Below are 26009 nucleotides of genomic sequence, written 5' to 3' on the forward strand. Positions count from 1 at the left end.
TGGTATCCTGCTCTCCCTTTGCCCTTAGGGCCACTTCTCTTCAGTGAACTCAGGGTTTAGAAAAAAATTCCAGGATGGGAGGTATCTCGTACTGACTTCTGCCTAGGGTGACCAACTTGTCCCAGCTTGCCTGGGACTTTCCCAGTTTTTGTACTGAAAGTTCCACATGCCAGGAACTCCCCCTCCCCAAGTCCTGGACAAACTGGGAGAGTTGGTCACCCTGTTTCAGTCTACAAATATAAATTTGGGAAGGGGCATAAAAAGAATTGACTAACTTTCTGGAATGGAGGAAGCAAGAACATACATTATGCTCCCAATAAATTATCCCAGCACAATACTTACAGCTTACTCATCCCCATAATTAACAAAAGTTCTCTCTGTTTGGGCAATTAAAGGCACACAATATCACTTTAAAAGTCAGAATCTAGGACTTCCCTTGTGACGCAGTGGTTAAGAATCCACCTGCCAATGCAGGGGACACAGGTTCAAGACCTGCTCTGGGAAGATCCCGCATGCCGCGGAGCACCTAAGCCCGTACGCCACAACTACCGAGCCTGCGCTCTAGAGCCCACGAGCCACAACTACTGAGCCCACGTGCCACCATTACTGAAGCCCACACGCCTAGAGCCTGTGCTCCTCAACAAGAGAAGCCACCGCAGTGAGAAGCCCACACACCACGACAAAGAGTAGCCCCCGCTCGCTGCAACTAGAGAAAGCCCACACGCAGCAACGAAGACCCAACACAGCCAAAAATAATAAATAAATAAATAAATAAAAGCCAGAATCTACATTAACCTGAAAGCTCAGGTCACACACGCGCTGCACACACACACACAAAGAACAATCTGAACCTAGATCCAGAGGGAGTTATTCAGTTGGAAAGTTTACTTTTAGAAAGGTCAAGTTATTCTCTCTGAAGTTCCTGTAGACAAGTGATTTTAGAGATAGAGGTCCCTTGAGATCTACAGGAAATGCTATTATAATACAAATAAACCTTCATGCAATGCAGCTGTGACATTTGATACCAGAGAGAATATGACTGAAAATACACAGCACCACTCTGGCTTTTCTCAAATGCAAAGGGAATTGTCAGAGACAACTATAACTTGCAAAGACAAAAACCAAAACATGTGAATTTCCATTTAGAGTTCAAAGGTTAAAGATGCCGGGCAGTGGGTGGTAAGGGTAGGCTGCAGAATAGCTACCAGAAATACTGACTTCCGTCTTGGCCAAATATTTCCAAAATGAGAAGCCAGAAAAGAGGGGACCCAGTTTAAACGAACTTCTCAGTCAATAAGTCCCTTAAACAAAGTGTTGTTCCCTTAACTTCTTCCATTGCCCGGTGATTAAATAGGCTCCCACACAGCCCTGATTAAAAACATTTTCTGGGGCACATTTCTCCAATTCCAGTTCTATAGCACTTAATGTTCCCTCCAAAATTGCCTTGGGGAGAGCAATCTCATGTCAAGGAAATGAATTCAAAAGTGCTTCCCTACAAGGGCTGAAAGAAATTCGTACCTTTAATCCACAACTTGGAAAATACCAGGCTTTTAGATTGCTTTTGGAAGTTCAGAAAATAAATTCAAGAAGGCTGATATTGAGTGAGGTAATCTTTAGCGAGTCTACATACACATTTAGTCTTTAAAACTATCATTTTAAAATAGGTGATTACCGATATTCTTTAGCAGAATGTACCTTTTTAACCAAGTAAACTATTTGGAGAGCATGTTTTGTAAGCTTTAGCTTTTCTAGACTATCTCCTTTTCAGAGGTTATACTTTAAACTTTTGCCAGACTATGTATTTAAATCCTGCTTGTACACAACTTAGCATTCAGCCACAGACCTCGAAGGGACCCCATGTGGGTTTATGGATCTTTTCTGTCTAGTCCCTTCTAGTATTTTGCCCAGCATAAACATCTCCCTCCACTGGACAATCTTTCTGGGTTTTTTTTGGCCACAGGGCATGTGGGATCTTAGTTCCCCGACCAGGGACCGAACCCGTGCTCCCTGCAGTGGCAGCGAGGAGTCCTAACCACTGGACCGCCAGGGAATTTCCTGGACAATCTTTCTGGATTCATGGGTGAAAGGGAACAGAATTTGCCACCCCGAAATATGCCTCTTTGGCATATTGATTATTTGGGGCTGATTATTATTTTTTTCTCAGTTCATAAACTTCCTTTATTCAGGGGTGAAAACACAACTATCAGCAGAGGTAAGAGTCAGTATGAGCCTCATTTCTTCTAAGGAATCGTGTCAAGATTAACTTTCTAGATCAATGGTCTCAGTTGGCATTCTCACCTGGCTGTTACGACTTAGATTTCAAACTGAAGACATCCGCAACTAAATTCCTGCTCCCACCTGCCCACCTCCCTGTCCTGTGCCCTTTATCTCAAAGGGAAAAACGGGCTTGTAGCAGCTCAGGCAAATTCTAGGTTCGAGTCCTTTACCTCTCACCGTCTGACTTAAACCGTGGCTGGTGAGAAAGACTCGCTGGTGAGAACATACCTGGATCCAACCAGTTCTCACCACCACAGCTCCACCAACCAGTCCGAACTGGCCCATGCCTGGGTGGCCGCAGCCACCTCCTCAGGCATCGCCTTCCTGCCCGTCTCTTCTCCACCAGGTGGTTTTAAAGGCAAGTCCGAATGCGTCTTTCCCCAGCTCAGAACCTTGGGAAGTCCCCATCCCCTCACAAGAAAACTGATCCTTAGCGAGATCCCATGCCTCACCTCTTCTTTATTACCTGCAGCTGCAGACCAGGACTAGCCTGCGAGCCCTAAAGGATAGGGACTGCCATTTCTGAGTGCAGGAGCGCAGGTGAATGGAATCCTCATCCTTAGTGAAGGGGTCTGCAAATGGTTGAGCTGAGGATTTTTGAGAGACTTCAGCCAGAGGAGGATCTCTGAAAACTGACTAGAAGCTGCCCTTTTGGAAGAAACATTTACATTTATAAGGGAAATCTCCATATGTAAGGGTGTCTTTCTTTCTGGGTCAGGAAGAGGAGGATGACTTTAAGTCTCTAGAACCTTTCATCCACGGAGAAGGCAGAGGTTTAAATTTGCATAACAACCTTACGCTTGTTTACTGTGCTTCTCTTGATAGTCTCTCAGAACTGGCTGCCCTCCCATTCCTCCAACATCCTCCGTTGTCTTCAGCTGGAGACGGTATTTAAGGTGGGGACTTGGGCCATTTCAGGGAGTCATTTAGTTTTCCTGGGTCTCTCCAATGCATACAGGAGGGATCCATGTTATTAAACTTGTGTTTGTGTTTCTCGTGTCAATCTGTCTTTTATTACAGGGGGGTTCTCAGCCAAAAACCTGGAAGGGTAGAGGGGAAATTAGTTTTCCTCCTCTACATGGACAATGATGTGAATTGGGACAGTTTGCTTGGCCTGTGTCGTCTTGGGAACAGACCCCTCACAGCCTTTTTCATGTGTGACTCTAATTCTTCCCTCCAAAGGGAACCTCTAGCAAAAGCCATAGCTCAATACAATTCCGGGGGGCATCATTCACAGACATGATCCAAAGGGTGCCATTCAATTAGAGTTGTGTGGTGTCTAGACCCTGTCTCACCCTCCAGTTCTATTTCTGTTCACCTGAAATGAGGATTGGTCAATTGTTCACATTGCCCTTAAAGCCATGGTCTCCATGAATTTTTGATTTTTTACCCCAACAGTAAAAAGATTTTTGATCACACTCTCCAATATGTATATACACACCTTTATTTGTAAAATATAGACTTGTGCACGCGATCACAATAAAGAACTTTTAAAAGCTTGAAATACAAAATAAATATGTATAGAACTTCTAACAATTTTTGAGATCATCAGGTTGGACGACAAAGCAAGATCCAAATACGCTGCCACCAAAAACCCACTTTGAATTTAAGGATGCAAATAGGTTAAAAGTATAAGCATGGGGAAATACATACCATACTAACACTAATCAAAATAAAGCTGCACTGGTTATATTAATATCAGAGTAAATTTCAGAGCGAAAATAATAACAGGTGAAGAGGGAGACAAACCTTCAGTCTCTAATAGAGGGTTCCTACTAAATAGCTTTCCTAGAAATCTGTAGCATGGCACGTGGTTTGCGGAGAATTCTGGGACTTCGGCTCCAATCATCATTATTTCCTTCTTGAAGACTCAGAAAATAATGTATCACTTTGGACACTAAAAGAGAAAAGAAGCCATTTATTAACTCAGAGCACGAAATGACATTACAACGTTAGGACAATATCCTTAACAAGAAGCAAGGGAGATATGCTGCAGAAGGGTGTGAGGGGCAGAGAGAGAACCACAGAGTAGCCGAATGCCAGTGGAAGAAAAGCATGACTTTTTATCCAACGTGAACTTCATTGCCAAAGACCTTCAGACCTTGGCTCTACCAATCATCATCACCTGTGGGACTTTGGACACGTTATTCACCTCTGTGAAGCTCATTTTCCACATTTGTAATAGAATACTAATAGAAACCACTTCTCAAATTTGTTGTGAGACCAGGAGACTATTTGAAGAATGGGTGAAAATGTTTATTTCCATATTAATGTTGCCAATCATTTGGACCCGTGTCTTCTCAGCCATTATCTCCCACCAGAGATACATATCTGAGACACGGTATCACATAACTGTGTTCCCACAGTTTGTACCCTTACTCCTCTCTCTTGGACATTAAACTGAGGTTAAATGTCTTTTTACCCAGTGTGATTGCTTTCATGAATTTAAATAATCTGAATTATATAATCCCACCATGCCTTCTCCTTGTTAGGCTAGAAAAGATTCAACTCTCTTCCAGCTACTTTGGTTAAATATTTTCCAGTATATCTTATGATTATTAAAGAAAAATACATTAATTCATTAACCAAATAAATATTTATTCAGTGTCCACCAAATACTGTGCTAGGTACCAGGTACAGAGCAGTGAACAAAATAGACCAAATACACCCTTATATTACATACCAGTATAAATAACTGTATTTATACAAATTTCTTAAAATCTGTTGACTTTGTTCCAAAACTTCCATTGAGAATGGTCATTGGCTCCATTCTCAAATAAAATTGGTATTCAGTTTGTATTTAGACAGTGCAAATTAATGAAGGTATCTTTAGTGCTAGAGATAAAGGAATATGGGGTAGATTTATCACACGAAATGAACATCAAGAAAATAACATATAATAAAATGAACGTGCTGAGAAAAGAAAGGAAAATCTCTTGGTGACAATCATTAATTTTTTCATTCTCTTTAAAGGTTTATTTTATAATATAAGAAGGGAGGAAACATTATCAGGTATTTGGAATATATTACAAGCTCCAAATTTGCATTAAATATATCTGAAAGAGAATACAAGAATTTGGGAAGTAATGTCAGCAGTCTGACAAGCATATTAAAAAAAAGGTAATAGTGCATGAGTTTTCTCATGTTTACAGTTATTAAAGTCACTGTGTAGCTGTTTTACTCGACTTTCAAAATCAAGTTTTAAATTTTATTTATTTATTTATTTATTTTTGCGCTACGTGGGCCTCTCACTGCTGTGGCCTCTCCCATTGCGGGGCACCGGCTCCAGGCGCGCAGGCTCAGCGGCCATGCCTCACGGGCCCAGCCGCTCTGCGGCACGTGGGATCTTCCCGGACCGGGGCACGAACCCGTGTCCCCTGCATCGGCAGGCGGACTCCCAACCACTGCGCCACCAGGGAAGCCCCCAAATCAAGTTTTGACAGGGCCCAGAAAGTCAGCTTCACTGCTAGTTATGAGACATTCCTTGACCATTTATACCAATCATATCAAAACTAGCAAAAGTTTAGCTGCATTTTTTTTTTCTTGTGGGAGGAGCTGACTGTTTCCTTTTTGAAAGTGAGTCCTTTGCTACTGTATGATATGGCAATCTCAAGGTGCCAGTTTTCTATTTCACTGCCCCGGTGCCTTCTACAACTTGCTGACTCGCTTTCTAGAGTGAAATTAAGAATCTGTCTGAGTCAATAGGCATCTGTGGCAGAAAGTGCTACTTCTCTCCCAGCATCCATTTTCTCTCTCTTCTGAGGAAATAGAATCTTAGCTAGGCACAGCATTCAGAAAGGTCGGCCAGATCCTGGAAAGCAGCTCACAGACATCAGAAGCAATAGCAGTGGGGTAAACATAGGAAAGATTTACAAGTTTAGCAGTGTCTGCTGCTTCTTGCTACTTTTAGCAACATCCTACAGCGGGATGGACCCCAGTCAGAGCTAGCCAGAAAGCAACCAAAAGTGGAAGAGAACATAGCTACGTCAAGAGTCATTCTTTGCCTGTGGCCTCTAATTTCAGAGCTCCACACAACTGAAAAAGCCAACTGCTTTCTGCAACTCCACAGTGACGTAGTTTAAAGGGCCAAAAAGGAAGACTTGGCCAGAGAGAATACTATGGGTCCCCAAGGACCTTCCTTCTTGACAGGTAAATGAGAGCTGGAGCAGAGGTAAAGAGCATACCTCTACTCTCTGTACCTGCAGGTTCTGCATCCGTGGATTCAACCAACCTAGGATAGAAAATATTGAGGAAAATAGAAAATCCAGAAAGTTCCAAAAAAGCGAAATTTGAGTTTACCCTGCTGGCAAATATTTATGTAGCATTTACATAGTATTTATAACTATTTACATAGCATTTACATTGTATTAGGTATCGTAAGTAATATAGAGATGATTTAAAGTATACGGGAGAATGTGTGCAGGTTACATGCAAAGACTACGCCATTTTACATAAGAGACTTGATCATCCACAGATTTTTGTACTGTGGGGTTCCTGGAACCATTCCCCCTTGGATATTGAGGGACAGCTGTATTAAGGGTGACAATTTCCCGCCCGAACCTCTTAAGAAGAGCTGAAGGAAGCAGTCATCAAGTTGAATGAGAGGAAGATGACTCAGCACGGAGAACAGTGAAACAGTAAGAGAATTTGCCTGGAAGAGATCTTGGGCTGTGGTTACTTTTCTTTTTCTTTTTTTTTTTTCAAACATGAGTTTCTTTTTTTTGATTGTCTATTTACATTTCTTTATTTTAATGAATATTTTATTGTTGGATCATCCTTTACCCTCTGGAACGGTGCTTGGGGCCACTCTGACACTCTGTCTACTCATTACCAGCCAAGGAGAGGGGCTTTTGGGTGGGGCGTAGTTGCAGGGCCTTCTCGAAATACTTGGGAAGCAGGAAGCCATCAGCATTCCCTGGAATCAGGATCACCCCATTGACGGAGAGGAAGAAGGGTATTTCATCTGCCGGGGCCAGGGGCCCATTGATGAACAAGGCCACTTCACAATTTGGCCACATGCCACTGATGACACTGTGCACAGTCCCCAGGCAGTCCTGAGGCCAAGTGGATGTGCATCCTTCCCCAGCAGGACACGCCTTTGAGCAGGATGGATGGCCAGTGCTTCCAGAATGTGCCATAAACAAGCATCAGGGGCAGGGCCCGCGGGGTTGCCAAGGGCATCAGATCCAGCTCGGGTACTTGCAGGAAGTGACCAAGATTGGCCTGGATGAGAGCCAATGCCGGGGTTCCCCCGGCTGCAGTGTGAACCACTGCTTCCCCATGGTGTCCACCACTTGCTGCACATCTTCAGCTGAGAAGCTGCGGGACTGGGGCAGCTGTAGGAGGGTGCCCGGAGGCAGGAAGGCTTTGACCCCCACGGCAAGCCCCAGCTCCAGGGCTCCATGACAGGTCATAGGACCAAGTTTGGGGTTCTTGCACATCTTGGTCTGGTTCCTGGGGTCTGTGAGCCCGTCTACCCCTGGGCCCTGCTGCTTCCTGCCTCTTTCCTCCAGAGAAGTTCATAGTCAAGATAGACTCCTGCTGTCCGGCAGCTCGTTACTTCTATATGTAATTGACAAACAGCAAATACAACAGAAGCCTCTTATTGTTACAGGAATCTGAAAGCCAAAGAGACCAAAAGCCTGGCAAATGCCAATGATGATTAGAGTCAGTGTAGGGGAGGAAAAATTATTTTCCCTCTAACCTTCTGGATTATTGGCTGAGACACCCCTGTAATAAAAGACAGGTTAACAGGAGAAAAACAGACGTTTAATAACACGTGTACTTCTCTTTATACATGGGAGATACCTAGGAAAACTGAGTAACTCCCCCCAAATGACCTGAACCATCACTGAAATACCACCTTCAGCTAAAGACAAAGGAAAATGGGGCTGGGGAAAGTGGGGTGGGCGGGAAGCAGGGGCAGTCAGCTTGGGGAGGTTACCAGGCAAAGCACAGTAAACAAGGGTATGGTTGGTATACAGATTTACTTCGTTGCCTTCTCCCTTGATGAAGATTTCCGATATTCAGAGTCATTCTCCTCTTCCTGGTACAGAGAGGGAGACACCCCTACCAGTGGAGTTTTCCCGTATAAATGTAAATGTCCCTTACAAAAGGGTGACTTCTACTTGGTTTTCAGAGCTTCTCTTGTCTTTTGCTTCTTGAACTTAACCAGCTCAAGATAATCATATTTTGGGGTGGCAAATTTTGCTCCTCTTAAGTAGTAATGCAATTGTACTTGGAAGTTTCCCTTGGTGATGGGTATGTTCTATGTATGGGAAGGAGAGCACACATAGATGTTTGCACGGCCAGAAGAGCAGAATGGCAGAGGCCAATAGTTTTCCCCCCAATATGTTTGCCTCTTCTATTATCACAATAGAATTTTGAGCTGAGTACATGACCACCTAAAGTAAAAACTTCACTTTCTAGTCTCCCTTGTACTTAGATGTGGTCATGGAACTAAGTTCTGGCAAGTGGTAGGTGAGAGGGAGGGGGATTACCAGTTATAGGGGAATCGATACCAGGTGAGTTCATCATTAGTTACCAGGGAAACCACTAGAGGGGCACACCAAAGAAGATAAGATAGGATAAGAATCATCACTATCTGGGGCCTGGGGCAAGTATCAACAGTAGGAAGGTCAGTCGTGTGTGTGTGTGTGTGTGTGTGTGTGTGTGTGTGTGTGTGTGTGTGTGTGTGTGTGTGTGTGGTAGAGGTGAAGCAGGCACTGGTCAGGCAGGGGTTGTACAGAGAGCAAGAGAACAGCCATCTTGTGTGGCCTGACCATACAACCTACTTCATGCTACACACTATGCTAAGTGTTTTGTATTTATATTCATGTATGTGGTCTTCACAACTTCTTTTTTTTTTTTTCCGGCCGTGCTGCGAGGCATGTGGGATCTTAGTTCCCCGACCAGGGATCGAACCCATGCCCCTTGCAGTGGAAGCACAGAGTCTTAACCACTGGACCGCCAGGGAAGTCTCTTCACAACATTTTATATAAGGGAAACTGAGACTTGAAGAAGTTAAGCAAGTCACCCAAGGTCACATAACCAGGAAGAGCTTTGAGCAGGTTTCAGATTCAAGCGTGTGTGACTTCAGAGTCAGTCCTCTCAACTACTAAACTATATTGCCTCTCATGCCAAAATAGCAGCGTTTATAATGATGATAATGTACAATGCTGGAAAGACTGGTAACGCGGTTTACTCATCCATTACTGACCAATTTGCTTTCAGATACGTCGCTGCCCTTCTCTTGCCCTCTGGGTCATAGAAAACTATACTTTCCAAGTTCCTTTGTTGTCTGGCCTCTGGGTAGGTTTTCCCAATGGACAATACTTGCAGAAGGTTGGAGAGCAAGAAGATGGAAGAGTCCGAAGTATTTTTCTCCGTCTCTTTTTCTGTTTCTTACAGCATCTCTTCCATGGATCCAGCTTTTCCCAAAGCGAACCTTCCTTGATGATCCCAGTTACTACTGGAGAGTTCTGACCAGGCAGACCCAGTCATGGTTCTAGTTCCCTTCAGATGGCCCTAGTTTCTGCCCTCTGGTAATACCACCTCATCCAAGTGTCCCTCCATCCCCAAGGGTGGCAGAATGTTTCTGCTGTTGTCAATCTCTGGATTATCTCACTCCTGACTTCTGCAACCTGACTCAACACACAGACAATATACCCCTTTTGGGAATAAGAGCGGTAACGATGATCATACATGTTGACCCAGTTTTCTATGTTGAAAAATGTGTCCTAAGGAAATAATTTAACAGAAACAACAACAACAAAAACACAGCACAGGTGTCCATTTCAGCATTATATTTAATCTCGGAAAATTGGAAACCACCTAAATGGCCAATATTGGAAGAATGGACTGAAAAAATCAGGGTACATAACATGATGGAGTAATATGCAGCTGTTATAATTATTGTACCAGTCAGCTTTTGCTAGATTTTGCTGCAGTAGCAGATAATCCCCAAATCTCAGTGATTTATCACAGGTTTATTTCTCACTCAGTTACCTGCCCTTTGCAGTTCGGCTGTAGCTCTGCTGCATCCCAGGACCCAGTTGGAAGGACTAGCTCCGTATTGGTCTCAAAGCAGTGAATAAAGAGCAAGGATTGACTAGTACAATAACTCCTACAGCTTATGCTCAAATGTGGGATGTATCATTTCTGCTCAAATTCCACATGACCAAGCCTGATTTCAAAGGGGCAGACACCACTCCTATGGGGGGGCCCACCAGGAATTGGTTCCGCAGAGATGGCGCCAGAGGAAAGGGATAGCAAATATTTTCAACAATAATAAACTTTTCCACAGTAATGAAGACTATGAAAATAACATGGAAAATGTTTGATATAATGATAGGTGAAATAAGAATCTACAAAAAGATTTTACATATAATAAAATCCATTCTAACCTGCTTCCTGGGCATATGAAGTTAGATGTAGTCAGACGACTAAGTTCTAGTCAATAACACTTTCTACCTGGAGACAGCATTAGATCCCACAAGATCCCACAGGACTGTCCCATCCCTCTCCATTTCAGATGCCAATTGCAAGTCCAGGTTGTCACCTGTGCTTCTGAACAACTGGCTATAAATTGGATGTTCCCATGACCCACTCCTCAGGTTTGATTAATTTTGCTAGAATAGCTCACAGAATTTAGGAAAACAGTTTATTTACTAGACTACCTGTGTGCTATAGAATGATATAACTCAGGAACAGCCAGATGGGAGAGACACCTAGCGCAAGGGATGGGGAAAGAGCACACAGCTTCTTTACACTTTCAGGACATGCCATCCTTCCAGAACCTCCATGTGTTTACCAACCTGGAAGCTCTCCCAACCCTGTCCTTTTGGGGTTTTATGGAGACTTCATTAAGTTGGCGTGGTTGATTAAATCATTGGCCCTTGGTGAGTAATCCAACCTCCGGTCCTTCTCCCCTCCCCACAGGTTGGAGGATGGGACTGAAAGTTCCAACCCTCTAATCGTTGTTGTTGGTTCCCTTGCAACCAGCCCCCATTCTTAGGGACTTTCCCAAAGTCACCTTATTAGCATAAACTCAGGTGTAGTTGAAAGGGGCTTATTATGAATAACTAAAGTCACTTTTAGAGCTCTTATCACTTAAGAAATTCTAAGGGTTTTAGAGCTCTGTGCCAAGAACAGGGACAAAGACCAAATATATCCCTTGTTATAAATCATGTTAAAAAACAAAATTCAACTGAGTAAAATTTAAAGATCTTATTGGCTTTATTCAACAATTCATGGATTGGGCAGATCCCATCTAGCAGACAGAAAGGAGCTCCGAAGAGCTATACGAACTGGAAGACTTTTATAGGTAGAAGGATGCCAGACAAGGAAGTTATTCTAGCAAGGAGCTGATTGTTTCAGGCTGGGTCACCTTTCTTTGGGGGATGGCAGGGGTCTATCAGGCAGATTACCTCACTAGTACTGACCAGGTAATTCCAGATTGACTGGTTTAAAGTTCCACTTCTGAAAGAGGTTGAAACTGCAATTTAGATATTATAAGTCTTAGTGTGGTATTGTGAGCTTAGCACAGGTGACTCCATTTGGGGCCTGTTGTCCCCTTTTTAACAATCACAATATCAAAAGGACTCACTCTCATGTACCCTGATTTACCATCTCCCAGCTATTCCCTCTCAACATTGTATGTGCATGACCACAGGTCAGAAAATGATAGAGTGAGAAGTTAAGGAAGAGCACCCTCTGATCAGAAGAAGCACAGGATTCGAGAGTCAAACAATGATGTTTTTAGGTGTGAAAAAGAGAAATTCTCCACATAATTTCTCCTTGGTAAAATCGAAATAATAATAAACTTTAACTTTGAATATTTATTGTTGCATTTATAAGAACTGAACATGGGACTTCCTGGTGGCACAGTGGGTAAGAATCCACCTGCCAGTGCAGGGGACATGGGTTCGAGCCCTGGTCCGGGAAGATCCCACATGCCGTGGAGCAACTAAGCTCGTGTGCCACAGCTACTGAGCCTCTGCTCTAGAGCCCGTGAGCCACAACTACTGAGCCCACATGCCACAACTACTGAAGCCCACACACCTAGAGTCCGTGCTCTGCAACAAGAGAAGCCACCGCAAGGAGACGCCTGCACACTGCAACAAAGACCCAACGTGGCCAAAAATAAATAAAATTAAATTTAAAGAAAAACAAAATTGAACATGTATTTACTCGGTTTTATTATGAGTTTACACATGACCTCCTTCGGGACAATCTCCCCAGACAACCGACTACTTCCTATAACTTTTGCCAACTTTCACTCTCCCAAACACTTTCTCCAGACCCATAGTTTCTAGAACACCAAAGGCATGAACCATCACTTCATTTGCTACACTCCATTACACTTATTTATGTGACATTTTTTCCCAAAACTGGGAAAGAACCTTGAAGCCAGGGACTTTGTTTTACTCATCTCTGTTTTCTCAGAACCTGGCTCAGTAGATGTATGTGGAACAATGAATGAATTCCTATGGCCATGAATAAAGGACACTGGGTGTTTCTGATGTTCCTGGCAGAGAGCTTATTGCATTTGTGAAGGGAAACCCAAACTCCCATCTTAGCTGGACCGGTTACCTATTACCTTGGGCAATTCACTTAATCTCAATTTTCATCTGTCAAAGGTCTTTCTTTTTTCCTAACCCATGTTTACTATGAAAAGGAAACTGTGTGGTTCAGAAAGACCTCAAGACCACCTGGGAGAGAAAATGGCTGAAACAAAAGCATTTTTTATGTGTATTTAGGGGTTGGCTACGATCTTCCCAAGAGCAAAGAAGATTTTCAGTTACAATATTTTGTAAGCAGTATCAATCAATAAATCACTTTTGGTGAGAAGGCATTTAAAATTTCCCTTTTTCCAAACTCACTGTGTCACTTAGGTTCTCCAGGTTCCTTTTGTAGAATCACAGTTAATTTAACAGATGCTTATTGAACACTTAAGTCTTGAGAACTTATTATGTGTTGGGCACTAAAGCACTAGACAAGGATATTTTAGTAACACAGAATATAAATATTTTTGGTCACTTTGCCTTCCCTATACTCAATCATTGTCTTGAATATTCAAACCATTAATTTCTTATTCATTCATAGTTTATCAGTTTAGATTCTTTTGTTTGCAAGCAACAGAAAATTTATCCCAAATAGGCTTAGGCAAAAGGAAAATGTATTAGTTCAGGTAACTGAATAGTATAGGGCTGGTTTTAGGTATTGTGTGATGCAGGAGTTCAAATGATGGTCCCCAAACCTAGTTCCTCTCTGTCTCTTTCTCTTTCTTCATGTCCCAGTTCACTTCCTTTTGGTTGGTACCATTCTTTAGGCAGGAGTTCCCACTGCAGTCATGAAATGGCTATGGAAACTCCAGATCTTCTAGACACTCATAAAAAAGTGAGAGTGTCTTCCCCGGATGTCCCAGCAAGAGCCTCATTGCATCTGATTGGCTCTGCCTAAATCACGTACCCACCTCTGAACCAATTATTGTGATCTGAGGAATCTGAGGCTCTGAATGGCCAGAGTACTATGATCATCCTTGGAGCTGGAGGTGGAGGCAACTTCACTAAAGGCAAGGACATTTAAAGAGGACAGTAGTTTCCTCCATCCCCCAGCAAGGGAAATCTGAGTGAATTACTAGAAGAAGGGTTGGTAGATACTAGACAAATAAAACAACTCAGTGCAATTATACATAGGTTTACTATACAGAGGTCTAAGATTAAGTTCTCTGGAAATAGATTTTGAGACGAGTAACTGAGTGCGAAGGGGATTGAGAAATCCTCTTGGAAAATACACCTGTAAGGATGTGAGGAAAACAAGATTGGAGAGAGGGAGACCCTGATCCATAATGAAGTTGCAACCAAGGCTTCAGCCTGTCTCACATGGAGCTCTGGAGCTAGAATGGTCCTTCAGAGTTGTCTCAAATTAATGCAAAGATGCCAAGCCTTTATAGTTCCACATCAGCCAGTCATTGGTCGTGGGCCATCCACTGGGAGAGTGCATAACCTTTGTGAGGCATACGCCTGAAGGCAAAGGCAATTCCCAGCGAGGGACATACATGTAAGCTGTTGAGAACCAGTAGCCCCAGCAATTCAGGAATAGATACATTACCCTGAAGAGGGGATCTTGGTGGAGCATCGCAGTATTCACTACAAATGTTCTATACCGTTGCTGTAATCTTAGTGAGATCACTCCATATGAATTCTTCCTAATTTACCTACCTGCTCATTCTCTTCTACCTGCCTAGCCAAAAACAGTGTTTTCCTTTCCCATCTCGGGGCGGTCCCATCCACCATTATCCACCCACTGGATCTGTAGCAAACCCACTTTGCTGGCTTCCTAGAGAAGAGATTTTTTTAAAAAAGAAATCTATTTGTGATTCTTTCAACTTAACAGTTGAGGAAGGTGGGCTCTGCCAGCCTGTGTATGAGGATTCACTTACAGCATCATTGAGCTGATCTAGCATTAAGGAAAGTCACAATACATTTATTTAGCAGTAAATATTGAACATATTGTCTATTTGAAATGACTTTTGGGGGAAAAAATTTAAAGGTTACTTTGTACTGGTTTAGAGAACTGGCTCCCTAAATGTTTCTATCCCTATTATTAATTGACTTTTGACTCCAAACAAGAAAAAGATGTTGGGCCAATTTTAATGAAACTTTCTTCTGAGAGAAAGGTTAGCTCTCCTGAGATGACTGCCTTGGTAGAATCGATTCAGTGGGGAGGTGACCCACTGGATGGAGGCACTGGTGTTTAGTAGTGGGGTCTAGCAGAGAAAGGGAGGAATATGAAAGGATTGATCCTGGCCACCAGCTGGTGTTGCTGAGATTGGTGTACTATATGCATCCAGTTCGGGTGACAGCCTGAGACACAACGCTGTTCCTCTGGCTTGTTCCAAAAAGAGTCCTGGTTAGTATAGGTGAATCACATTCCAGGAGGAGCGCTAACCCATTATCCATCACCAGATATACAACTCCCAAGTAGGAGAATTTTGAAACAATGGGCGTGTCCTGTCCTGGGACCAAGGGTAAAACGGTGGGGGTGATGGGCAACTGGTGTCTCTTCCTTCTTTGTCCTTTGCACTTAATTAATAATTTTTCCCCTCTTTAGGTGTCTTTGTATAAAGGGGCTCAATTCTGTTGTTTGTTATGATACGGAAAGTGAGGGGAGGCTACCTTTAGTTCTTCCAGCAAGCTCAGAAGGCATTCTGACACACTCATTATTTAGAGTACTGGCCAGTACAGGGGCAAGTACTAAATGAAGCTTAGGTGGGAAGCAAAGTAGATTATAGGGAAAATTTTAGATTATAAGGAACCCCTTTCCCATTGAGAATCACCAAATCACAAGGTAAAAATAAATCAAGGGGTCTACACAGAAGTGAAAATTAACATAATTTAAATATAGTATTTTTAGTACAGATTTGACTGAAGTTGATCTTGAAAATTCATGCTGGGTTGCAGGCAAAAAGCTAACTGGAACCAGAGATCTGCCCTTCTCCCAGAGGGGTGGGTTGCACCCAAGCTCAGCTTCCCGTGGGACTTCCTTCCCTCACAGAAGGACTGTAACATCTTATCAGCCTCAGAGTCCCAGATAATGCCTATAAACAGCTGGCACCCCAAATCCAGATTTCCTAGCACCAAGCAGCCTGTCACCAATAAGTTTCCTCGTAGGCTTATTCTACAAGAAGGCAGAGCAAGTGATCCTGCTAACAGAACCCAGGCTGGCCCTTCAGGTCCAACAAGGGTTCCCTCTCATTAAGGCACAATTAGCTACTACTGGTCCAATCCACCACCTGCAGAAACCAACACGAGCCATATTATGGCACTGTTTCTCAAGGAGACCAGCCAGCCACTTGGACAAATTGATTACTTTGGATCCCTTCCACAAGGGGTGTGTGTGTGACGGTGGGGCAGAAATTCATTCTTTCCAGAACTGATTCAGACTGTCATTATGAGTTTGCCTTTCCTATTCACAGTTCCCCCAGCAGCACCATCATTCAAGAGTTTACAAAATGGTCACCTATTGATGTGGTATCCCACACAGTATTGCCTAAAACCAATGGACCCGTGTTACTTCAAAGGAGTTGTACACGACCATGAGAATCACTGGTCTCATCATATACCTCATCATTCAGAAGCAAACAGTCTAATGAATGGCCCATTAAAGGCCCAGCTAATGTTTTACATTTCAGACCATACTCTGTAGAGCTGAGGTGACTTGGTGAGAGGGAGTCCTTGGTGCCATGAATTGCCTCTATTCTTTTTTTTAACATTAAAAATATATATATATATATATATTTATTATATTTATTTATTTGGCTGTGCCAGGTCTTAGTTGCGGCACGTGGGGTCTTTGTTGCTGTGTGCAGGATCTTTAGTTGTGGCATGTGAACTCTTAGTTGCGGCTTGTGGAATCTAGTTCCCTGACCAGGGATCAAGCCCAGGACCCCTGAACTGGGAGCGTGGAGTCTTAGCCACTGGACACAGGAAAGTCCCCAAATCACCTCTATTCTTTTTTTTTTTTTTTTTTTTTTTTTTTTTTTGCGGTATGCGGGCCTCTCACTGTTGTGGCCTCTCCCGTTGCGGAGCACAGGCTCCGGACACGCAGGCCTAGCGGCCACGGCTCACGGGCCCAGCCGCTCCGCGGCATGTGGGATCTTCCCGGACCAGGGCACGAACCCGTGTCCCCTGCATCGGCAGGCGGACTCTCAACCACTGCGCCACCAGGGAAGCCCTCACCTCTATTCTTATCACCATAAGTAACCCTGGGTGAGAGCAGAAGTGCTGCCCAGCTGAGCTCAACACAAATTGAGAATCTATTGCATAATGAGCAAATAAAACGGTTATTATATTAGACTATTATGTTTTAAAGTGGTTTGGTTACATGGCGATAGTTTATTAATTCAACAAGTGAAGCCAAAAATATCAGAAATGGTACATGTGTCTGACATAGCTGAAGAGGATACATTCCAAATTCTACCACATTCTTTTTTTTAAATTAATTTTTATTGGAGTATGGTTGCTTTACAATGTTGTGTTAGTTTCTGCTGTACAGCAAAGTGAATCAGTTATACGTAAACATATATCCACCTTTTTAAGATTTCTTTCCCATCTAGGTCACCACAGAGCACTGAATAGAGTTTCCTGCGCTACGCAGTAGGTTCTCATTAGTTATCTATTTTATACATAGTAGTGTATATATGTCAATTCCAATCTCCCAATTCATCCCACCCCCCGCTTCGCCTCTTGGTAACCATGAGTTTGTTCTCTACATCTATGACTCTATTTCTGCTTTGCAGATAAGTTCATCTGTACCATTTTTCTAGATTCCACATATATATAAGAGATATTATACAATATTTGTTTTTTTCTTTCTGACTTACTTCACTGTGTATGACAATCTCTAGGTCCATCCACATCTCTGCAAATGGCACTATTTTGTTCCTTTTCATGGCTGAGTAATATTCCATTGTATATATGTGTCACATCTTCTTTATCCATTTATCTGTCAGTGGACATTTAGGTTGCTTCCATGTCCTGGCTATTGTAAATAGTGCTGCAACGAACTTCTGGGAGAGAGCTTCTAGGGCGTTCCCTAAAGGCTCATCAGGAGGTGGCAAAACTGGCTCTGTGACTTCCTCCAGCTTAAAAAAGAGAAGACCAGAAGGGAGAATTTTATTAGTTATCATCTTTGAGAGAGTGTTGTAGATTTTCTCTCCCATTGGGGAAGGCAAAGCCAAGCGAGGGGGCTTCTGAGCTGACTGAGGAGTGTCTTCAAGATGTATCACCCCCCAGCTGCTTGGTTACTGAACTGCAGCTACCTATAGGTCCAATCTAGAGAGAGAATATTAGGGAGAGCCAACCACGTATCTTTGGAGTTTGGAGAGCTATGTTGATACAGACACTGCTGCCTGCTTCTTGCCAGAGAATTCTGAAGGCAGGAAGCTTGCTGAGCAGCAATGAACAGGGTAGCATGTCTGTTGTTCAACATGGCCACGATCTGTGAGTTTCCCGCAGATCAAGTGACTTTCGCAGAAAGCAAAAAAAGCTTAAGCCTCTTGCTTGTGTCCTGCCAATGGATGAGGTGATACCAGAAGTAAGAAGTTCTGGGTGTTCTACAAACGGCAGGAACTGAGAAGAAGTTAGAAAAGCTTGATTCATATCAAACAACTGTGCCACGAGGAACGTGCTGAAGAATCATACTCACCCCATGAGAGAGCCAGCATTTGGATGCCTATCACATAGAAAGCACTGACAGCCTAGAGAGGACTTACAGCAGCAACAAAAAGTAAAAGAGACAAGGGGCTGACGAGAGAGAGGCCAGATAGAAGAAAGAGCATCATTTGTGTCCTAGGATGTGCTATCAAATCTTCCCAGTGGGAGCCTAAGAAGAACCCCCAAATGAAACCGGGAGAGAGAGAGGGAGAGAGCTGACTTTAGACACCTGTCATATCCAGAGAGGACAAAGCTATCTTATGATTGTACCTGTAAAGCAATAATTTGCCCACCTCCATTCCCACCCTCTTATTCCCTAGAGGAGAAGAAACTGCGGTTAGCACAACAGGGGAGGAGAAATGGAAGCCTAGGGAACAGAAAGATAAGGGTTATACCTGCTTCTTTGACTTCAAGCTCCTCACTGGGGGCAGGACCCAACTGGGAGAGGGAAGAAAGAATTTTAAGTCAAGATCTGAGTTTTGATTATTTTATGGGGCTGCTGGTTGTCCTCCCAACCTTTTTTCTAAAGTCATAGAATTTTTAGCTAGGGACAAGACTGCTTAGAATGAGACCCCATTTCCCAGTCTACCCTGCAGGTAGATACAGTAATATGATTAAGTGATGTTAACAACCCATGGATACTGCCCTTAAAGAAAATGGGTAGGCCTTCCTTTTCCTAATGACTGGAATGTCATGTGGTGCTGAGCCATTCTGGACCAAATATACTAGGATGGCAATCTAGGGATGGTGGAGCAAGAAGACAGAAGGAGACTAACTCCTGCTCACTTTGTGGATAGAGCTGCTGTTCCACTTTTGCCATGTAATAAGCAAAAGTCTCAGTGCCATACTACAATACACATTTATTGCTCACTCATGGTTTTGTGAGTTGGCTGGGGCGGCTCTGTTTGGTATGAAACCCTGAACTTGAAGCAGGTTTTCTACAAATGTTTTAACACACTGGTTCCCACTATGCGTGGGTGTGTGACAAGAGCGAATGGCTCCCTTTCTGACCACATCCAGCTTCCAAAATGAGTGGTTCTCAACACTGGAGCTGCTCTCTGCTTCAGAATGTGGGCCGGGTTCAGCTCTGCTTTATGTGTCGCACTCTCATTCCCAGGCTGCAGCGAGACTGGAAGCTCTCAGGACAGTGGCAGTTCCTTCCCATAGCAGCAGTTGGATGCAGTTTGCAGTTTTCCCCACACTTGCAGACACAGCATCTGAAGCCTCCCTCAGAGACACCAGCATCGGCAGGTGCTGCTTCCTCCTCAGAGGTCTGAGTTTCAGCTCCACAACGCCCCTGGTCTAAATATCTGAATTGTAATGACTGTAATAATCCCAACTGCTTTCCTTGGTTCCACTAGTTCCAGGCATAGTAGCTGCTTCCTGCAGTTGCTACCTCAACAATATATTAAGGGTTCTCTTCTTGCCTTTTTGGTTATATAATGATCAATTCTTTATATTAAATTCTCTCCGTGAAAATACTGGGGGTGGTTTGTTTCCTGACATCACCCCGACTGATTCACTGGACTAAATCCCATGACTGTGAGACTCCCCTCAAGAATTTTCTCTTTGATAGAGTATTTCATGACATCCCGCCTCCAATATCTGTCACTCCTCTCTGTACTCATTTCTATCACAGAATTCACTGTACTGAACTGTCATTGTTTTTTTTCTCACCCATCTCCATCCTAGGCCAACAGATCCCTGAGATCAGAGCACATGTTTCCTCAGTACCTGACACATAGGAAACTCTGAAAAGCAGAGAGTTTGAATGAATGAATAAATGAATGAGCGAGGAAAAATAAACCAGGGGCAGAAGCAGCTATTTTAGTATGAGACTTGGAAGGCTCATGTAGTGCCAGAATGAAAGAGAAAGTTAGATGGTGCCATGAGAAACAGAAGGGCTGTGGTTGCATACAGCAGGCGAACCGACAACAGGATGAAGGGGCGGCTGAGACTTTGCAAAGAATACTCGGTGACAGGGAGAGTAGGGAGAGGAAAGGGTTGGAGGACTCCCGGAGACGCCAAAGTGTGTAGGCTGTTCGTGCTCTGGGGGGATGACCAAGCCTTAAGGGACGGTCTCTCACTTCGCCTCCGGGTCCCGTCCAATCCTTTCCCTGGTTTGGGTCCTGGTTGCTCCGCCCCCTGCTTCTCCGCCCCGCGCTTCCAGAGGAAACAGGTAAAACACGGAGAACTGGGTCCTATTTCAGGGGCTGTTCTGGGCATGCGTCCTCGTCCTTCCGCGCGCAGGCGCAATAACTTTCGCCTGGTGCTGCACGTTTCCGATATGGGGTAGCGTTTGCTGTGAAGTCAGCTTAGGTTACCCTCATTGACCGCCTTTCCTGTGGGTCCCCGCCCTCCCGTGGTTGTGGAGGAAGCCTCGCGAGATCACCATCGGCAGTCCCCCGGCGGCGCCATCTTTGTGCCTGGCGAGCGACGGCGCTCGACGCGAACCCTGAAGCCGGAGGTTCGCTTGCCAAGCTCTCGCCGAGACCGGATCCAGGAAACACGAGGCGGGTCTCGGTGGGAGGGACGCATTGAAGGAGGAGGGAGGAAAGGGGGCGGCGGCGGCGGCGGCTGCTCCTCCTCTCACCGGACCCGGGCCCCGCGCAGCGCGCACTCAAGGGGGGGTCGGGCGGAGAAGCGGCGCCGGGCCGGACCCCCCGTGGGAGCTGGCGACTGGCGTGAGGGCAAGGCGGCGGCAGCGGCGGACGGGGAGCAGCGGCTGCGGGTGAGTGTCCGCGAGGAGGCCCGGCACCTGCCCGAGCCGGGACGTTGGGGGTGGCCCTGGGGTCGTCCCGCTGACCCCTCTCCCGGGCGCTGGGCGTGTGCTGGTCTGCGGGTGTCCCGAGGGCTCGTCTCGGCCTGGGGCTGCGGCGGACTCCGGGAAATGCGGGGCTGCCGGAGGTTTGCGCAGGGCCTGGCGCGCCCGCGCCCTCCCGGGACGCCCCTGGAGGCCGAGGAGAGAGGGAGTGGCCGGGGGCCTGGGTTGGCCTTCGCCCCCCGAGCCGAGAGGGATGATGTCCTTCCTCGGCGGACCCTGGGCATTGCAAGTAGTGAACCTCAGTGGACTGGTTTGAAGCCCCAGCAAAGCGTTTGGGAATGAAGACTAGCAGCACCAAGGTTGGGGTTGTCGAGGGTGTTGAGAGACCTGGGGATGGTTAGTAGTAATTGTTCTGAAAGAGGTTTGCAAATGATTGTTGGCAGGTGTGGAGTAAGGAGAAGATACTGTTGACGTTCGTTTAAAGAAGATCACACAAGCAGTCCTCTGAGGTCCAACAACAGATTAGAGTTATTCCCAGTTGGAATTCTATAGTTTAGTGCTGTGTGCCGGCTTATTAAGGTGCCTAAAAGCAGGATTTGGGGGGATGGGGTGGGGGACAAGGTGGGTTATAAAGTAAGCTGAATATAAAGTCAGAAGTTCATACCGTTGATGCAAAGCATTTGTGTCCTTACCGAAACGTAATTTATTTAAATTGCTTAAGAAAACTTGTCACCTTTGGTCCAGACGGGGCTTATCAATTCCATGTTCATCAGCAACGTTTGTTAACCAGACAACAATTTTGGCATGTGATGTATTTAGTTCTGGTTTGTAAAAGAACAAGAATGAATGGGAAAGAAGAACATTTTGACAAACTTAGCTTCTTTTCCACACGTTAGTGAAGGTAAATATTGCATATGTGATTTTTATCTTTATATTTGACCGAACGTAATAATCTGTGTTCTGTCACTCTGAATTTTCTTCCACATGTTTCTTTGACACACTGTCAACACACTCTGTACAGTTTGTGTTGGAGCAAAGGGAGCTAACATTGAGTATTCAGGCACTGGGCTTGGTGGGTTATGTATGTTTGCATTTAATCCCCATAGCTATCCTGTGCTAAAGATGTTATCTTTGTTGTACAGATAAACACTAACCGCCAGTATTCTTCAGTAACTTTTCTGAGTAGGTCATATAGCTGGTAAATTGTGGAGCTAGAGAACTCAAACTCATGTGTGTCTGATTCTAGAATATGTGATTTTTTCTACTATACTCTGCATAAGTGTATGTGCTGATTAATACACATTTTATGAAAATGGAAATTTTTGTTACAAAGAAACCTTTCAATTCTGTTGGTAATCTTAAAAGCTTTCAGTGTACTTGGCTGAAGATAATCTCATTTTTTTTTTCTTTGCAGATTTTTCCATTTTCTAGCCAGAGGTTAACATTTTAGCAGAAGTCTGCTGGTTAGTGAGGATTCCTAGTAGTCGATAGTGACCTATCTGAAATTCAGATGTTTTCAGTATCTTTGCCTTCGGTTTCAGCATGCCCAAGACACTTCAAAGATCAGATACCTTGTTTATTCTGGTCCTGAGTAGCTTTTCAAATTACATTACTAAAATAAAATATGAACTGTTTATAAGGATTTGAATTTGCTTTATCATAACTTGGAGGTTTACGCACACATACCCACCCACCCACCTTCTCCAGCAAGTGAAGTACTTGATAGCAGATGTTTTTCTTCTCTTTAATTTAGTACAGAGGTTTTGGACCCAGTTTGTGGTTTGCAGAAAATACAGCAGCTGTTCTTGGATCCAGCATAATCTTTTATGGGACTAGGGAGTGAAAGATCTGAGACGTTGGTGAAACAGTAGAAACATCTTCCCAGTGCATGGTCATTGGTCACTTTTGTCCCCCACTGGCCTCTGCTCTTGCATCTTTGACTTGATGCTGAACTTTCCTACCTGGCCATTATCTCTGCTCAAGAGAGAGTTCAACTGGAAGAGTAGCCGCTGAAAGCTGAAATTAAAAAAAAAAAAAAAAAAAGAATGCTAAGTGCTGGCACTCATCCTCTACCAGGTCATTTGGTTAGGTTTACTTGTTGAATTAATTATCCCTGGCTGGAAGTTCTGGAAACATGGGCATAAGAGGCTGGAAGAAAAAAAAAGTCCTGTGCTCCTCAGGACACATCTGCTTATGTTTTATGGAGTTTGGAGCTTTGCTTGAAATATAATATCTTGAAATCCTCATGGGCGATGTTTGGTAATGAAAGAGCAAGTTTTTCATAATAGTTATACTCCCAAGAAAGGGTTAAATATATTCCTTACTTGTGAAGGTAATTACCGTATTTGGGCTACTGAGGCGAAAACATCAACAAATGATAATGTAACTGAGTGCTCACCAAGTAAATAAAACAGCCTTTCTGAAATGATTTATATTGCCACTATATAAAGAAAAGACACCAGGAGATTGTCTCATATGTATTTAGAAGTTTATTTTCATACCTTCCTTATAATAAGCCTCAGTTTATTACCATGACCACAAATACTAATTTGTCTGAAAGTGAAATGGTCCTATGAAATTTTTGAAACTGTCAAAATGAATTAATCCTAAATACTTAAGAACATTTATTATAGTTTAATTTATTGGCAGTTCTATTAATTTATTTGTCTGACCCTCTAACATCCCACTTCTCTCCTGCTTCAAATTTCTCTCCTTCCTTTCCTTCCTCTCTTTCTGATGCTGTTCCTGCTGGTATCTGGAGCTTTCCATTAGTTCTCAATTGACACTGAAGTCTTTGACAGAATGAATGATGACAAGGAGGGCAAGGAAACTTCTCTGAGTTTACTCCCCTTCTCCAAACCCGTGTGCTCTAGGAGGTCAAGAGGGACCCGGACAGGAGCCCTTTACCCACTCCCTTCTTTCTTGCAAAGGAGAATGAGAGTAGCCAGAGAGAGGGAGGCAGTGTCAAGACCCTTGCCACAGTTTCTTTTCCTTCTCTCTGAAGCATTAAGGAGGAATGTTTGTAAAAGCCCATCTGCTGCAGGAGTAGCCACTGTTCCCTCATTGTCTTCTGCAGCCCACCCCAACCGTCACACACTTTTTCCTTGCTCCTTTTAGCTGCCATCCCACCCTTCATCCTTTATTCGCAAGTAGGTCGTGCCTTCCTCATCCCAGGATCTCCTTCCACTACACTTCTGCCTTTTTGTCCTTCTAACTCTGAAGCCTGATACACTGTCGACTGCCCTTTTTCATGCCTTTCCTCCTCCATGGCCTTGATCATGGAAGCCTAGGCTTGTGGTCCTAGGGGAGCTGACTCCCAGTTAGAGGAGGGAAGAATTCTTTTTTGCTTCCAAGGCTTATTGGGGCAGGGATATTCTTTTATTCTAAGTTGACTGTTAAATGGGTTTTCCCATAGAAACATTGCCCATGCAGGTTTGGTATTTTACTATACCTGTAACCTTATGGGTGTTTAAGCTTTAGTGGACTAGCTTGGAAACCTGGCACCTTAGATCTTTGTTTCCTGGGAAGGCAAGTTCTGAGGTTCAAGTAGGTGATTTAAAAAAACAGCTTGTGCTCCAGAAGTTGTTAGGGGTTGCATGCTTTTTGTTAATTACTCATGGGATGGTAGGGAGCACAGGTTAAGCTATTCAAAACTATCTGTTATGTGGATCAGGTGGCTCTTCTGGGAGATTAAACTGTTAGTCTTTTTAGATGGTCAGTGGAGAATTTCTGAATTTAGGCACATGTTTTGAAATACAGTTGAAGTTCAGTCTATCCCAGGTTAATGTTTGTGGTGAATGTTTGTCCTTAGAGCAGATGTTACAGTGTTGTGGATAAAACAGAATTTTTCTTTGTCATAAAAGGAATATCTTGTTCCCGCTATTTCTTGCTGCTGTTCTGAAACTTTTCAAAGGTATTGGAACTCTTGCAGTTATTTTACCCAAGTTTACTTAGTGGTAAACATGGACAGTGTTTTTTTTTAATCAAAAGATTTTAAAGTAGAGTTTTATTAGTTTGTTGTTGAAGTTGCATGCTGTTACCACCGTTTGTATGGTTCAAACAATTGAGGTATTTCAAAGTGATAAAAGCAAAGCAAAATACATTTAGAATTTGTTATCCATGAATGTGTTCAGTCTTAGCTTGGTTGAAGGACATATTTCTAATAAAAGGCGAGATGGGACCTTTTTTTTTTTTTTTTTTGTCTCCAAACCAATCTTGTTTAAAAATGAATTTGAGTTAAGTACTGTTTATTTTAAGAGTTTACTAGATTATTTAATTACACACAGACTGCAGTGGTTAAAAATAAAATCTCTAGGGGTAAAATGCTCAAATGTTCGGATCTTACTTTTGACACTAACTAGTTCTGTGATCTTGGGCAAGTTGCTTAATCTCTGACCTGTTTCCTCATTTTTGAAATTGGGATAATGTAATATCTACCTCACAGGATTTTCATGAGGATTAAATGAGCCAGAGGATGTACAGTATTTAGAACATGCCTAGCAATGATAAATGCTCAGAAAGAGTTAGTTCTTCTTGCTATTATTATTACTTTGTCATCATCTTTATTACTGCTTCTATTACGACTTTAGCTACCTTCTGATATAACACCCCTTCTGTTCTGGGTGTGTGTGTGTGTTTGTGTGTGTTAAGATATATTTATTTATTTGTTAATTTTAAATTCAGAGCTTAGGGGGGACCAGGGAGAGCAGTATATTCATTGCTGGATACATCCAAAATTGGCCATAGTG

The 26009-nt window shown here is 43.6% G+C and overlaps 1 protein-coding gene and 1 pseudogene across 2 annotated transcripts in view; one reads left to right on the plus strand and one right to left on the minus strand.

Moving 5' to 3' along the window:
• Window positions 1-7037: 7037 nt before the first annotated feature.
• Window positions 7038-7800, minus strand: LOC131749027 (tRNA 2'-phosphotransferase 1 pseudogene; annotated as a pseudogene).
• A 13252-nt stretch (window positions 7801-21052) lies between these two features.
• The window catches only part of TAB3 (TGF-beta activated kinase 1 (MAP3K7) binding protein 3), a 101749-nt gene continuing 96792 nt past the window's right edge, over window positions 21053-26009 (plus strand). The window contains exon 1 of one of the 2 annotated variants that reach the window (XM_059051510.2): window positions 21053-21228. The gene's annotated coding sequence lies outside the window, so the exon portion shown is untranslated. The remainder of the gene's footprint in view (window positions 21229-26009) is intronic. The other variant, XM_059051513.2, reaches the window with a different exon arrangement.

This window comes from Kogia breviceps, chromosome X (genome assembly GCF_026419965.1).
Source record: "Kogia breviceps isolate mKogBre1 chromosome X, mKogBre1 haplotype 1, whole genome shotgun sequence".
In the NCBI taxonomy this organism is placed as follows: Eukaryota; Metazoa; Chordata; class Mammalia; order Artiodactyla; family Physeteridae; genus Kogia; species Kogia breviceps.